Raw genomic sequence first — 15872 nt, forward strand, 5'->3', positions numbered from 1 at the left:
ATAAAGAAGTTTTGATTGAATAGTTATTAAAATACCCGACAGTAAAACTATATTCTAGTAGGTTTAGTACAAATTAGTCCGTGCAACCTTGTATTTAGGGCCTTGGCCAATCCCACTGGACACTGGATCCATAATGTGCGTGAAGTTGGCGTCGGATTCGGATTCGTATTCAGCGTCGAGTACCGAATCACTTGAAAACGTCATATCTGGTCAATTCGGGGACGGGGAGCACGAATATGACATTAATTTTGCCCTAGCAGGTATCCCTTATCCCTTAATCGTCCCTTAAACGACGGGGCGCGCCAAAAGTGCCTCAGGGGCTCTTCCGATCACGAAAATAATGGTCCCAGGCGATTCCCCGGGTCGATATCTAGCCGCACCACCACTAACTTCACACGTGCCTCACATCCCTCATCCCTTAATCGTCCCTTAAACGACGGGGCGCGACAAAAGTGCCTCAGGGGTTCTTCCGATCGCGAAAAGAATGGTCCCAGGCGATTCCCCGGGTCGATATCTAGCCGCACCACCACTAACTTCACACGTGCCTCACATCCCTTATCCCTTAATCGTCCCTTAAATGACGGGGCGCGCCAAAAGTGCCTCAGGGGTTCTTCCGATCGCGAAAATAATGGTCCCAGTTGATTCCCCGGGTCGATATCTAGCCGCACCACCACTAACTTCACACGTGCCTCACATCCCTTATCCCTTAATCGTCCCTTAAACGACGGGGCGCGCCAAAAGTGCCTCAGGGGCTCTTCCGATCACGAAAATAATGGTCCCAGGCGATTCCCCGGGTCGATATCTAGCCGCACCACCAATAACTTCACACGTGCCTCATATCCCTTATCCCTTAATCGTCCCTTAAATGACGGGGCGCGCCAAAAGTGCCTCAGGGGTTCTTCCGATCGCGAAAATAATGGTCCCAGGCAATTCCCCGGGTCGATATCTAGCCGCACCACCACTAACTTCACACGTGCCTCACATCCCTCATCCCTTAATCGTCCCTTAAACGACGGGGCGCGCCAAAAGTGCCTCAGGGGTTCTTCTGATCGCGAAAATAATGGTCCCAGGCGATTCCCCGGGTCGATATCTAGCCGCACCACCACTAACTTCACACGTGCCTCATATCCCTTATCCCTTAATCGTCCCTTAAATGACGGGGCGCGCCAAAAGTGCCTCAGGGGTTCTTCCGATCGCGAAAATAATGGTCCCAGGCAATTCCCCGGGTCGATATCTAGCCGCACCACCACTAACTTCACACGTGCCTCACATCCCTCATCCCTTAATCGTCCCTTAAATGACGGGGCGCGCCAAAAGTGCCTCAGGGGTTCTTCCGATCGCGAAAAGAATGGTCCCAGGCGATTCCCCGGGTCGATATCTAGCCGCACCACCACTAACTTCACACGTGCCTCATATCCCTTATCCCTTAATCGTCCCTTAAATGACGGGGCGCGCCAAAAGTGCCTCAAGGGTTCTTCCGATCGCGAAAATAATGGTCCCAGGCGATTCCCCGGGTCGATATCTAGCCGCACCACCACTAACTTCACACGTGCCTCATATCCCTTATCCCTTAATCGTCCCTTAAATGACGGGGCGCGCCAAAAGTGCCTCAGGGGTTCTTCCGATCGCGAAAAGAATGGTCCCAGTTGATTCCCCGGGTCGATATCTAGCCGCACCACCACTAACTTCACACGTGCCTCACATCCCTTATCCCTTAATCGTCCCTTAAATGACGGGGCGCGCCAAAAGTGCCTCAGGGGTTCTTCCGATCGCGAAAATAATGGTCCCAGGCGATTCCCCGGGTCGATATCTAGCCGCACCACCACTAACTTCACACGTGCCTCATATCCCTTATCCCTTAATCGTCCCTTAAACGACGGGGCGCGCCAAAAGTGCCTCAGGGGCTCTTCCGATCACGAAAATAATGGTCCCAGGCGATTCCCCGGGTCGATATCTAGCCGCACCACCACTAACTTCACACGTGCCTCATATCCCTTATCCCTTAATCGTCCCTTAAATGACGGGGCGCGCCAAAAGTGCCTCAGGGGTTCTTCCGATCGCGAAAATAATGGTCCCAGGCAATTCCCCGGGTCGATATCTAGCCGCACCACCACTAACTTCACACGTGCCTCACATCCCTCATCCCTTAATCGTCCCTTAAACGACGGGGCGCGCCAAAAGTGCCTCAGGGGTTCTTCTGATCGCGAAAATAATGGTCCCAGGCGATTCCCCGGGTCGATATCTAGCCGCACCACCACTAACTTCACACGTGCCTCATATCCCTTATCCCTTAATCGTCCCTTAAATGACGGGGCGCGCCAAAAGTGCCTCAGGGGTTCTTCCGATCGCGAAAATAATGGTCCCAGGCAATTCCCCGGGTCGATATCTAGCCGCACCACCACTAACTTCACACGTGCCTCACATCCCTCATCCCTTAATCGTCCCTTAAATGACGGGGCGCGCCAAAAGTGCCTCAGGGGTTCTTCTGATCGCGAAAATAATGGTCCCAGGCGATTCCCCGGGTCGATATCTAGCCGCACCACCACTAACTTCACACGTGCCTCATATCCCTCATCCCTTAATCGTCCCTTAAATGACGGGGCGCGCAAAAAGTGCCTCAGGGGTTCTTCTGATCGCGAAAATAATGGTCCCAGGCGATTCCCCGGGTCGATATCTAGCCGCACCACCACTAACTTCACACGTGCCTCATATCCCTCATCCCTTAATCGTCCCTTAAATGACGGGGCGCGCAAAAAGTGCCTCAGGGGTTCTTCTGATCGCGAAAATAATGGTCCCAGGCGATTCCCCGGGTCGATATCTAGCCGCACCACCACTAACTTCACACGTGCCTCATATCCCTTATCCCTTAATCGTCCCTTAAATGACGGGGCGCGCCAAAAGTGCCTCAAGGGTTCTTCCGATCGCGAAAATAATGGTCCCAGGCGATTCCCCGGGTCGATATCTAGCCGCACCACCACTAACTTCACACGTGCCTCATATCCCTTATCCCTTAATCGTCCCTTAAATGACGGGGCGCGCCAAAAGTGCCTCAGGGGTTCTTCCGATCGCGAAAAGAATGGTCCCAGTTGATTCCCCGGGTCGATATCTAGCCGCACCACCACTAACTTCACACGTGCCTCACATCCCTTATCCCTTAATCGTCCCTTAAATGACGGGGCGCGCCAAAAGTGCCTCAGGGGTTCTTCCGATCGCGAAAATAATGGTCCCAGGCGATTCCCCGGGTCGATATCTAGCCGCACCACCACTAACTTCACACGTGCCTCATATCCCTTATCCCTTAATCGTCCCTTAAACGACGGGGCGCGCCAAAAGTGCCTCAGGGGCTCTTCCGATCACGAAAATAATGGTCCCAGGCGATTCCCCGGGTCGATATCTAGCCGCACCACCACTAACTTCACACGTGCCTCACATCCCTCATCCCTTAATCGTCCCTTAAACGACGGGGCGCGACAAAAGTGCCTCAGGGGTTCTTCCGATCGCGAAAAGAATGGTCCCAGGCGATTCCCCGGGTCGATATCTAGCCGCACCACCACTAACTTCACACGTGCCTCACATCCCTTATCCCTTAATCGTCCCTTAAATGACGGGGCGCGCCAAAAGTGCCTCAGGGGTTCTTCCGATCGCGAAAATAATGGTCCCAGTTGATTCCCCGGGTCGATATCTAGCCGCACCACCACTAACTTCACACGTGCCTCACATCCCTTATCCCTTAATCGTCCCTTAAACGACGGGGCGCGCCAAAAGTGCCTCAGGGGCTCTTCCGATCACGAAAATAATGGTCCCAGGCGATTCCCCGGGTCGATATCTAGCCGCACCACCACTAACTTCACACGTGCCTCATATCCCTTATCCCTTAATCGTCCCTTAAATGACGGGGCGCGCCAAAAGTGCCTCAGGGGTTCTTCCGATCGCGAAAATAATGGTCCCAGGCAATTCCCCGGGTCGATATCTAGCCGCACCACCACTAACTTCACACGTGCCTCACATCCCTCATCCCTTAATCGTCCCTTAAACGACGGGGCGCGACAAAAGTGCCTCAGGGGTTCTTCTGATCGCGAAAATAATGGTCCCAGGCGATTCCCCGGGTCGATATCTAGCCGCACCACCACTAACTTCACACGTGCCTCATATCCCTTATCCCTTAATCGTCCCTTAAATGACGGGGCGCGCCAAAAGTGCCTCAGGGGTTCTTCCGATCGCGAAAATAATGGTCCCAGGCAATTCCCCGGGTCGATATCTAGCCGCACCACCACTAACTTCACACGTGCCTCACATCCCTCATCCCTTAATCGTCCCTTAAATGACGGGGCGCGCCAAAAGTGCCTCAGGGGTTCTTCCGATCGCGAAAAGAATGGTCCCAGGCGATTCCCCGGGTCGATATCTAGCCGCACCACCACTAACTTCACACGTGCCTCATATCCCTTATCCCTTAATCGTCCCTTAAATGACGGGGCGCGCCAAAAGTGCCTCAAGGGTTCTTCCGATCGCGAAAATAATGGTCCCAGGCGATTCCCCGGGTCGATATCTAGCCGCACCACCACTAACTTCACACGTGCCTCATATCCCTTATCCCTTAATCGTCCCTTAAATGACGGGGCGCGCCAAAAGTGCCTCAGGGGTTCTTCCGATCGCGAAAAGAATGGTCCCAGTTGATTCCCCGGGTCGATATCTAGCCGCACCACCACTAACTTCACACGTGCCTCACATCCCTTATCCCTTAATCGTCCCTTAAATGACGGGGCGCGCCAAAAGTGCCTCAGGGGTTCTTCCGATCGCGAAAATAATGGTCCCAGGCGATTCCCCGGGTCGATATCTAGCCGCACCACCACTAACTTCACACGTGCCTCATATCCCTTATCCCTTAATCGTCCCTTAAACGACGGGGCGCGCCAAAAGTGCCTCAGGGGTTCTTCTGATCGCGAAAATAATGGTCCCAGGCGATTCCCCGGGTCGATATCTAGCCGCACCACCACTAACTTCACACGTGCCGCATATCCCTTATCCCTTAGAAGAACCCCTGAGGCACTTTTGGCGCGCCCCGTCATTTAAGGGACGATTAAGGGATAAGGGATATGAGGCACGTGTGAAGTTAGTGGTGGTGCGGCTAGATATCGACCCGGGGAATCGCCTGGGACCATTCTTTTCGCGATCGGAAGAACCCCTGAGGCACTTTTGGCGCGCCCCGTCATTTAAGGGACGATTAAGGGATAAGGGATATGAGGCACGTGTGAAGTTAGTGGTGGTGCGGCTAGATATCGACCCGGGGAATCGCCTGGGACCATTATTTTCGCGATCGGAAGAACCCCTGAGGCACTTTTGGCGCGCCCCGTCATTTAAGGGACGATTAAGGGATAAGGGATGTGAGGCACGTGTGAAGTTAGTGGTGGTGCGGCTAGATATCGACCCGGGGAATCAACTGGGACCATTCTTTTCGCGATCGGAAGAACCCCTGAGGCACTTTTGGCGCGCCCCGTCATTTAAGGGACGATTAAGGGATAAGGGATATGAGGCACGTGTGAAGTTAGTGGTGGTGCGGCTAGATATCGACCCGGGGAATCGCCTGGGACCATTATTTTCGCGATCGGAAGAACCCTTGAGGCACTTTTGGCGCGCCCCGTCATTTAAGGGACGATTAAGGGATAAGGGATATGAGGCACGTGTGAAGTTAGTGGTGGTGCGGCTAGATATCGACCCGGGGAATCGCCTGGGACCATTATTTTCGCGATCAGAAGAACCCCTGAGGCACTTTTGGCGCGCCCCGTCATTTAAGGGACGATTAAGGGATAAGGGATATGAGGCACGTGTGAAGTTAGTGGTGGTGCGGCTAGATATCGACCCGGGGAATCGCCTGGGACCATTATTTTCGCGATCAGAAGAGCCCCTGAGGCACTTTTGGCGCGCCCCGTCGTTTAAGGGACGATTAAGGGATAAGGGATACCTGCTAGGGCAAAATTAATGTCATATTCGTGCTCCCCGTCCCCGAATTGACCAGATATGACGTTTTCAAGTGATTCGGTACTCGACGCTGAATACGAATCCGAATCCGACGCCAACTTCACGCACATGGATCCATACCCACATGGGGCCCTCCTGACTGGCCACTCCCTCTGAAATCCACAATAACATTGGGCTGCGGCCATGGTTATGTATTAATGCCTTTCACTAATAGAAATACAACAACTTCAACCAGCACAATGCACGCCGCCACAACAGTCCGAGTCCGACCAACGTCCCTGATATCGACTAGCACTCGGCCGGATGCACATATGCGGAGCCAATCAGTCCGAATGTGACCTGCAGCTTACAATTGCTGTGTCGCATGGCGCATGGCACAGGACGATTCCTAGCAGCTGTCGGCTGGAGTGGAGAAACAGCACGTTGCGACACACCGCGCCGGCGACAGAGCTCAGCAGGGCTGGTTGGAGGCGGGAGCCGGAGGTAAGGGCGGACACAGGCACAGACATTGCAGGACAAATAACAGGATGTCAGTTAGGGATATAATTCAAGACGAATGATTCAAGACGGACTGAAATAATGCACATTTTGCTCACTTGGATACCAGCTTCAAACTTGACGTTTTGTAATAACACGAAAGGTGGGTTCCTTCTATACTACGTTGTTGCTCAACGAGGCTCATGTCTAGGACACGCCTGCAACTCTAATAACAGTGTGTGCCGCACCGTCTGCCACCCAGTGCAGCGCACAACAATCGATCGGTTCTGGTTCCAGTGGGATGCTGCGCCTTTTGAACCACTCGGTGGGTAGCGGTCCCCTCGGGCTGGTGTCAGTTCTCAGGCTCTTTAACAGCTAATTCCGATTTAGCCAAATATAAACGGTGAACCGTGCGAGATTTAGCGTCTCCGTCAAATACTTGCATACTCCCGGCTCTTCGTAGTAAAAGATGTACAAGATTTAGAAGACGTTATTATTCAAAATAACACAGGGCCAAAACATTAAAACAGACTGCAATAGTTAAAGAACAGACGCGCAACTAAAATTTGGACAAGAATTACCCATTGTGGGGGAATGCAACCCCCAAGCCAAATAACAGGAGCAGTCACCTACCTCGGACGCTGCCAGCCACGAAGCGCCCCGATAGACGGCGAGCGCTACGTTTTAAGCGGTCCGAGGCGAAAGCATGCGACGTGGCCGGCCCGGGGTAGCGGCCGGCCCCGTCCCATGACGGCGGCTGCACCTGAGTCCTACCCAGGCGTCGCTGACATTACATACATACCACCTTCTCCGGGAGGGGGCTTAAATCCCCTTACTCCGGGGGAGGGTGCATGTATGCAATGTTTACAAGAATCATTGATTTCGCGAGTGAGAGCGGAAGCAGAACGTTATAAAATGACGCCAAATGAAGACAAATTAATATAGCATACAACTGATAATGACAAGCGATAAGTACGAAATGCAAGTGAATGACACATCAATGAAGCATATTAATGAAACGTGAAAAACACAGACACTCAATGACCACATTATTTAGCTATCACATTTTTTTTTGTTTTAATGAAACGTGAAAAATACAAACACACAATGACATTATTTAGCTATCCTTTTTTTGTTTTGTTTTTAGCAACAATATCCGATGTCAAGTCAGTACCGACTGCGCGAGGCAACCGGCGTGGGTCCTCCTCGGTGTCGCCCGTCGGCCACTTTGCCGTCCCACTAGCTGCGCGGTTTGCAGTCTCCGTACACCGCCGGACCTCCACATGGGCGGATCTAGGGGAACTTTTTGGGGGGGGTCACAAGTCGGCCGACATGCCGGGTCTGATAGATGAATTCTGACGACCGGGGGGGGGGGGGGGGTAGGGAGCGAGTATCTCGAGATCAAATGACATTTGATCTTCGTCGTTTCTAAGATGAAGTTTTATCATCGTAAGTCACTCGACTCAGTAGTTTTAGTTAGTGAAACCCACCTATACAGGGGCGTCGCCACGGGAATTTTGTACTGGGGGGGGGGGCGGATTAACCGACTTAAAAACCCAGAAGTAGACATAGTTACCTCACTTTTAGCCTAATGCATTAGGCAAAAAAAAACATTTGTCAAAACACAGCTCTAAAACACAAATATTACAACCCTTTTAGCATGCTAGTACAAGCCGGAGTTCCTTCACAGTACACATATGAATTCCGACTCAATTTGACACGGTTGGTTTACATTCACGATCTCTCTTATTGATTGGTGTATGAATCGGCGGCGCGAAGCGCGGAGAAAATTTGCAAAAGCATTTGTCAAAACACAGCTCCAAAACACAAATTTTACCACCCTTTTAGCATGGCAGTACAAGCCGGAGTTCCTTCACAGTACACATAAATTCTGATTGAATTTGACACGGTTGGTTGGTGTAATTACAGGGTGTCCCAAAAATAATGTCACACCTGTCCAGCGTCAATTGCATGAAAATAACAAACATGAGAGGTGCGCTTTTCTTACATATGTATCCCACCTTCTCCCTGATACGGGCAAGGATATGTTCCGGAACATCAGACATCAACATGTCCAGCTTCTGTGGACTGATCTTGGACCAGACAGATCGAACGTTCCTGGTCAGCGTGCCTTCAGATTATTCTGGTGCCATTTTGATCACCTCTTACCGGGCGATCGCCCTAAGATTTTCTATCGGCGACAGGTCGGGACTATTTCCCGGTCATTTGTCCTTCTCCCAGAATGCTGGGAAGTTCGATCTGCACCAGTCCTGCGTCGTTCTAGCTCGATGAGCCGGGACCCCGACCTGTTGAAAGATGGCCCTGGACATGTTCAGCAGAGGTTTTCGGCTGGAAACGTGACTTGGTGGGCTTCAGCTTTAGAAGCAGCCTCCAGTACCGATGAATTGTCAATTTGGAGACTGGATGACTGTTAGCAATCAGCCCCCTTGCCAGATTCCTTGTGGATAAGCCCGTATTTAGCTCCGCAGTTCGCGATGTCGAGCTGCACTACCCGGCTGGCGGAAGTCTTCCTGCCGCGACCTAGCTTGTTCCCAGACGTCTATCCGCTTCTGTCGCAAGACAACCAGCGCCAAATCGTGCGGCAACTCGTGCCCAGTGCCTCGGCTACCAGGCCGTGGGTCATTCCGCCGCCAACCATGTCGACTGCCCCGCTGCGGGACGATTTGCTCTGCAGTTTTGCCATCCTGGACACATGGTCCGCGCGCGCTGGGTACTGCCCCGAAAATGACCTCCGTCCACCCCTTGACCGGTCAGGGTCACAAAAATTTGAAGGTCACGTGACTAGAATGTAGCCAATATGGTCTGGGAGCCAGTAACGGCGAAATTATATTGATATTGCGCCGTAGAAGGCAAAATAAAGGTTGTGAGAGGGTGTGACATTAATTTTGGGACACCCTGTACAGTCACGATTTCGTATTGACCTGTACGTACATGAATCGGCGGCGCGAAGCGCCGCGAAAAATTTGCAAAAACATTTGTCAGAACACAGGGTGGTCTCCTCTCTAGAAAGGACCACCTCTCTACTGCGGGCCTCCTCTTTTCACAGGGCCTCTCAACTACAGAAGGCCTCCTCTCTACAGAGGGCTTCCTCTCTACTGAGGGTCTCTCCCTTTCAGAGTGGTGTGTGGCCGAAATCCGTTGAGTTTTTAATTTTGGGTATAGGTAGGGGCACCAGGAATTAAATTCATGACCATCCCCTTGGAGTTTTCCTGGATCATCCCCTGGTGCTCGCACGGTTGAGACAAAAACGAGTAAGATTCTGGCCTTCAATACGCCTTTTCACGCAACACGATCCAGAAAAACAAAGGTATTAGCTCATAAGTGTTTGACAGGTGATTTCAGGGGCGTAACTTTGTATACTTTTGAGGGTGCAGTTGCACCCCCAAAGTTAAATTATGCACCCTCAATGTTTATGTTGCACCCCCAATGTGTCATCCCTTTATTGGCACTAAGAATTATAAAATACGCAAAATTCTTTGTTTCAAATACAGAGCAAGAATATTCAATGTAAAATGGTGAAATAAAACAAGTGCACTCATGATATTTTGTCAGTAGTTATGCACGACTGGAAAGACTGGATCCGCGCGAATAATGTGAGCTGACATACGCCGAATTTCGATTCTGGCCAAACATGGTCTCGAGTAATAGATAACAGGTTAAAGGTCATTTAGGTAGGGTCATATGATTTTTAAGGGTGTGTGTAAAATTTAGTAACTCGAGGATACTAAAAGTTTCGTCGCGATCAGCCGCTTTTTGCGCTAGTTATTCGCGAAAAACTGAGTAGGGTCGATCCGACCCCCCCCCCTCCCTACAAGGGCGAGGGTTAAAGTTTCGAAAGAACCTACCCTACTCGTCGAGCACTGTCCATCTTCGCTCGCTCGTTATGTATGTACATATGTAAATTTGTACATGCTCCTTAGGAGGCCCCTGCGAACTGGAGGCCCCGCCACTTGGAGGCCCCTTCCCTAGTTTGCACCCCCAATGTCGTTTCCAAAGTTACACCCATGGGTGATTTTGAGCATGCAAGACGGCGTCTATAACGCATTTAGGTCTTCGGCTTTTGGGGGGGGTCAAATGACCCTCTCAGACCTTTTGGGGGGGGTCATGACCCCGTGGACCCCCCCCAGGATCCGCCACTGGACCTCCAGCCGCATTGGTGCCGCACTGAGCGCCCGGTGCCCCGCGGGAGGAGCGCAGCTCCAGCAGCTTCCAGGCCCCGGACGGGGTCGGTCGCCCCCTTGAGCCGAGCAGGGCGCGGCGGCAGCAGATGCACGAGGCGCTATCAGCGCACCGCAGCGCTGAAGAGAGCGCGGCGGCAGTAGCCGCGCGAGGCACTACCAGCGTACCGCAGCGCTGTACAGAGCGCGGCGACAGGAGCCGCGCGAGGCGCTATCAGCGCCCGCAACGCTGTAGAGGGCGCGGCGGCAGCAGCCGCGTGAGGCGCCATCAGCGCACCGCAGGTCCGCGCGGTGGCGCTAGCAGCGCAGCAGCGGGCGCGGCGGCAGCAGCCGCGCGTGGCGCTACCGGGCGCAGGTCCGCGCATTGGCGCTGGCGGCGTGGCAGCGCGGATCCAGGTGGCGCTGACGAAATCAGCGCTCCACCTAGGAGTGGCACTCGTGTCGGCGCCCTCTCGTTGCGGCGCCCTCAGAGCGACGCCCTCTCTCGGCGGCACTGGAGGTGACGCCTTCTGTTGGCGACACTGGTGGCGGCGCCTTCTGTTTGGCGACGCTCATCTGGCGGCGCTCTCAGTGACGCCTTCATGGCAACACTTCTCTGAGCGACGCCCTTTGTCGGCGGCGATTCCAGCGACGTCTCATTTGGCGGCGCTCGTGCAGACGCATTCAGCGCTCGTGACGCCTTTTATGGGCGGCGCCCTCATGGCATCACTTGTAGAGGCTCTCTCGTGGGGACTCTCTCTCTCTCTCTCTCTCTCTCTCTCTCTCTCTCTCCCTCTCTCTCTCTCTTCCTCGCGGCTGGAGCGCTGTAGAGGGCGAGGCGGCAGCAGCCACGTGAGGCACTATCCGCGCGCCGCAGCGCTGTAGAGTGCAGAGAGCGCGGCTGCAGCAGCCGCGAGAGGCGCTAGCAGCGTGCCGAGCGTCGCTGAGTCACACCCCATTGCAGGTGACACTGACGGCACATCAGTAACGCCTCCTCTTGTGGCGTCTTCTCGGCGACACCTCATCTAATGGCGCTCTCAGCGTCGCCCTTTTGTCGGCGGCGCTGGTGGCGAGGCTCTTCGTGGCGGCGCGCTCCTTCTCTCGTGGCAACGGCGAGCGGCAGCGCGTCGGCGGCGAGCTGGTGGCAGCGATATTTGCCAGCAGCGCTCGGTGGCGCTCACTCCATCGGGAGGCGCTCTCAGCGGCGCTCTCTCTCAGCGGCGCTTCCAGGGCGACACTTGACGCTCTCTCTCTCTCTTCTCTCGCGGCGGGCGGCGGGCGGCGGACGGCGAACGGCGGACGGCGTAACGGCTTCTCTCTCTCTTCCCGCGGCAGCTGGCCTGCTCGTCAGCCACCGGCCTGGCAGCCTCGGAGCCGCCCGGCGAGATCCGCGGCGAATGCTGGCAGCAGTCTCGGAGCCAACCAGGACGAGCCGCTGAAGAACCGTCATGACAAAAGTCTGCGGGCTAGAAATCTCCTTTACCATCTAACACAAAAACATTACACACAATACATATTCACACAATACATATACCTTACACACATCAACATACACCAACAAGACTTGTGAATAAAGTGTTTTCGAGTAGGAGAAAGCACAGTGGCGAAATACTGAAAGAGGTGTCTTAACCCTCGCCCGCACATGGGGGGGGGGGGGGTGGTTGCCACCCCCCCCCCCCAGGTAGTCTTTCTGCTCTGCACTCAACATTTTTAGAGCTAGAAGGCTGATTTTTCGTATAGCTGCTCCTCTATCCTTTCTTGATGTCCACTAAAAATTTCAAGTTTCTGTGGTTTTTGGTTTCGGAGATATGACCTTGGTTTTCAGGTCATGTCATGACCCAAATGGCCAATTCTCAACATCTTGCGTTGGCTATGGGCCTTGTGAGCTTTTGACACCTTGATTTCGGCCTTTTTCGCCAGTCTTACCTCCCACCTATCATGGAACATGTTGTTCGACGATGTACAGATGTCAAGGTCAAGGTCAAGGTCAACCTAGGTCATCTAAGATAATTGCGTTTTAGGCAAGCGAAATTTACTTTTTGTGAAGTTTTTTTACTGCATTTTTGGTAAAAGCTTCTCAGATCATGATTTCATGTAATATGGACACATAAACAATCGGTGCACACATCAGTATACACACAGACACACACAGACATACAAACACATATAATTGACCTTGACCTAACTTGACCTGAAATGACCTCAGCAGCAAAAAGCTGGTCGGGTAGTGTGACAAAGAGGTTCTAGCTGGCTTGGCACCAGAAAACGGCATCGTCATCGGTATATGATAAGCAGCGCACTTGATATCCAACGTTGACCAAAAACAGCAACATTTTTTAGTTTGACCTGACCTGGAAGGTCAATGACTGACCTGAGAAGGTAAAACTGGGTATCATTGGATTCGTCTCTTCCCAAAGAATCTTTTTGGTCTTTACCGCTAAGCTCTATCTCCAACAGGAACGAAATGGCGCGGGGGGGTGGCAACCACCCCCCCCCCCATGTGCGTTCTAGGATGGGAAAATGGCATGTGCGGGCGAGGGTTAAGACACCTGCGACATGAAACTGAAGACCGAAGAGACATATTGACATTGGAAGTGCAGAGTCGAGACTGATGACATTGACAAATCACAAGACTAATATTTGGCCTGGGAAGCGCCGAAGATCACCTGAAAGAGAAATCATTAAATACCATTTTCCGAACGTAGCGGTATAAGGATCAAACCCCAGGAGAATTTACTGAAGGCCTGAACAGTAGCCGGGAAGGGAATTAATAGCTACTTTATGCCGAGAATTAACGGCGACAAAGTGAACGACAAACCGCTACGTAGGGCTTGGTCCGGTTCAAACCATTTCTTTTAAAACTTAACAATTTTGTGACTGACTGCCTTACCGAAAGTCGAGGACAATATGTACCTCTTTCAATTGATTGCACAGGCAGCAGTCAGACCGTGAAGCGGACCGTAGACGTACTTACCTGATATTGTAGGACATTTCTTAGGAACTTACTTTGTACTTTACTCGGATTGGCAGAGGATTGGCTCGGATCGCAAAAGGGTTGTGTGAGGATAGAAATTATTTGAAGGGTGGCCATTGGAAAGAAGCAGCCACCATTTGAATACAAAGGGCAGATGGCTTGAAAGAGAGAACGGAAGGTAACTGATAAATGTGAGAGTGGGAGATTACCCAGGAAGAGCTTGCATTTGTACTTAGGAGAATGTCGCCAGAAATTATATAAGCGAGCACAGCCTCGAATTGTGAAAGTTCGACCCGACTTGTGAACCAGACCAAGGTTTCCAGGTCACTCATCCCTGGCGACCGTAAACTGGTCGAGGTCGGCTAGACCGTTATCGTTATCGTTCCGACCGAGTCAGCATATGCGGCGGCAGAGTGGCGCGGTCCAGCTCCCAGAACCGCCAACAAACGGCCAGTTTGGGCTTAGGTGGAGAGTGCCACCCGCTCCGGTGGGGAGACTGAGAGGCTGTTTAAAATATACAACGTATTCACGACTGAGAAGAGGTCCAGAGACTGAATTATGCGAGGCCTAAAGTGGCATTTGGTTAATTAATTCAGAGCAAAGGTAAAATGTGCTGACTCAGTTTGACCGATTATGCGGCCGGTGTTCACATTCTTTAGCCGCACCGGTCGGGACCGGTTAGCGGCCCGCCCGTCCGGTCGGGCTGGGCGCCGCGGGCACTGAGACCGGTTTTTCTGGTCCGTGACCGAGAAACGAGCGGTAAAAAGGCAACTCTGGGTCGCGTCGGACCGGGTGAGAGAGCTGGTGAAACTCGATTCCTCTGAAACCGTCAGTGGAGCGAATGGCGCGGGACCAACCCATCGATTATTTGATGCCAGATAACGGGGAGAGAAGCGCTATAGCTCCAGGATAGAGCCACACGGTAGAATGCTGAATTGTATGTCTGGCGCATTAAAAAAAAACGACAGCTGTCACGAAGGAGCTTCAATTATTTGAGTGGCTTGCAGGTGGTGAAATTTGATACGCAAAATTACTTTTAAATGAATTTTAAGAATAATGAGCGATTGCAATAACGTCAGCGAAAGTCATGGACTCACATTAATTCAATGTCTTAACGTTATAACTTGATGAGGTAATGCCAGGAAGTTTGGGTTGCCATGAAATCAAAATGAACACGTCTAATAATATAGCGGGACGATTACCAGAAGTCAAATGGGCCAAATATTGATTCCTCACTGAAAGCTGTCCCTAAAGACATGATGGTGCCGACCTGACAGATGGTTAAAAGTCCATTACCGTCATTCAAAATGGTTGGTATGCCATAAATTTATGTAACGCCCAGAATTTAAATCCAGAAATGGTTAAGCCTTTTATATATGATGAGTATATGATGCAATGAAGAATCTGTTTACGACTCTTAAGATCGCAATAATTTTCTAGATCGCAATAATTTTTTTGCACTTCCGTACTAGACAAGCGGAGGGGAGGAAGTCACATAAAATGGAAATCACAAAGATAAAATAATCAAGCTGAGAGAAGAGATTGAACGATGTCGATTCCGTCTGAATGTATTTGAAGTGATTATCGGCATCAGAAGCACATAAAAATACTGGAAGGGCATGTTTGAGAATTGTTACTTTTATCTGCGAAAAAGACGTCATATAGTTGTAAGCGAAAGGTCTTGAAACTAAATGACTGGTCGGTCCGCAAAAATCAGCAAGAGTTGTGATCTGTAAAAGGGCACCTCGATAATTTCAGTGGCGGAGTTACCAACGATTGGCGGCGAGGCGATTATTTATAAGAGGCTTGAGATAAACTAAATCACTGATGGAACAATGCTTCGGCTTGCACAACGGAAGCGCGAGCAAGACTCTTTAGGCTGGCTAATTAAAATGGGCGAATCATTTAAACTGGTTGAGTAATATTCGTTTATGTTTTAAGCCAACCAAGAAATGACGGCTTAGCAGACACTACCGGGAAGAAACGTTGCGAGCGACTCGAGCTGAAATGACTATCGTATCGTTAGTGACATCATTTTGGGGCAGATGCAAGGCTATGTAAACCAAGGAAGTGACTCAGAATGACTCAAGTACCTACCGGTTTGGCAGTTGCGCGGACGAATAAGTCATTAACGGACGGTTACGGTTCCAACACAGTCCAAATTTAAACGGTTAAATAGCCCATGTGTTTGGTAACTGAAGTAAGTAATGCTAAAGCCATCGTAAACGGCTACCTTTTGACGATATTATTTCGAATTTGTTTAAATC

This window comes from Amphibalanus amphitrite, unplaced genomic scaffold (assembly GCF_019059575.1).
Source record: "Amphibalanus amphitrite isolate SeventyFive unplaced genomic scaffold, NRLGWU_Aamphi_draft 000007F_arrow, whole genome shotgun sequence".
In the NCBI taxonomy this organism is placed as follows: domain Eukaryota; kingdom Metazoa; phylum Arthropoda; class Thecostraca; order Balanomorpha; family Balanidae; genus Amphibalanus; species Amphibalanus amphitrite.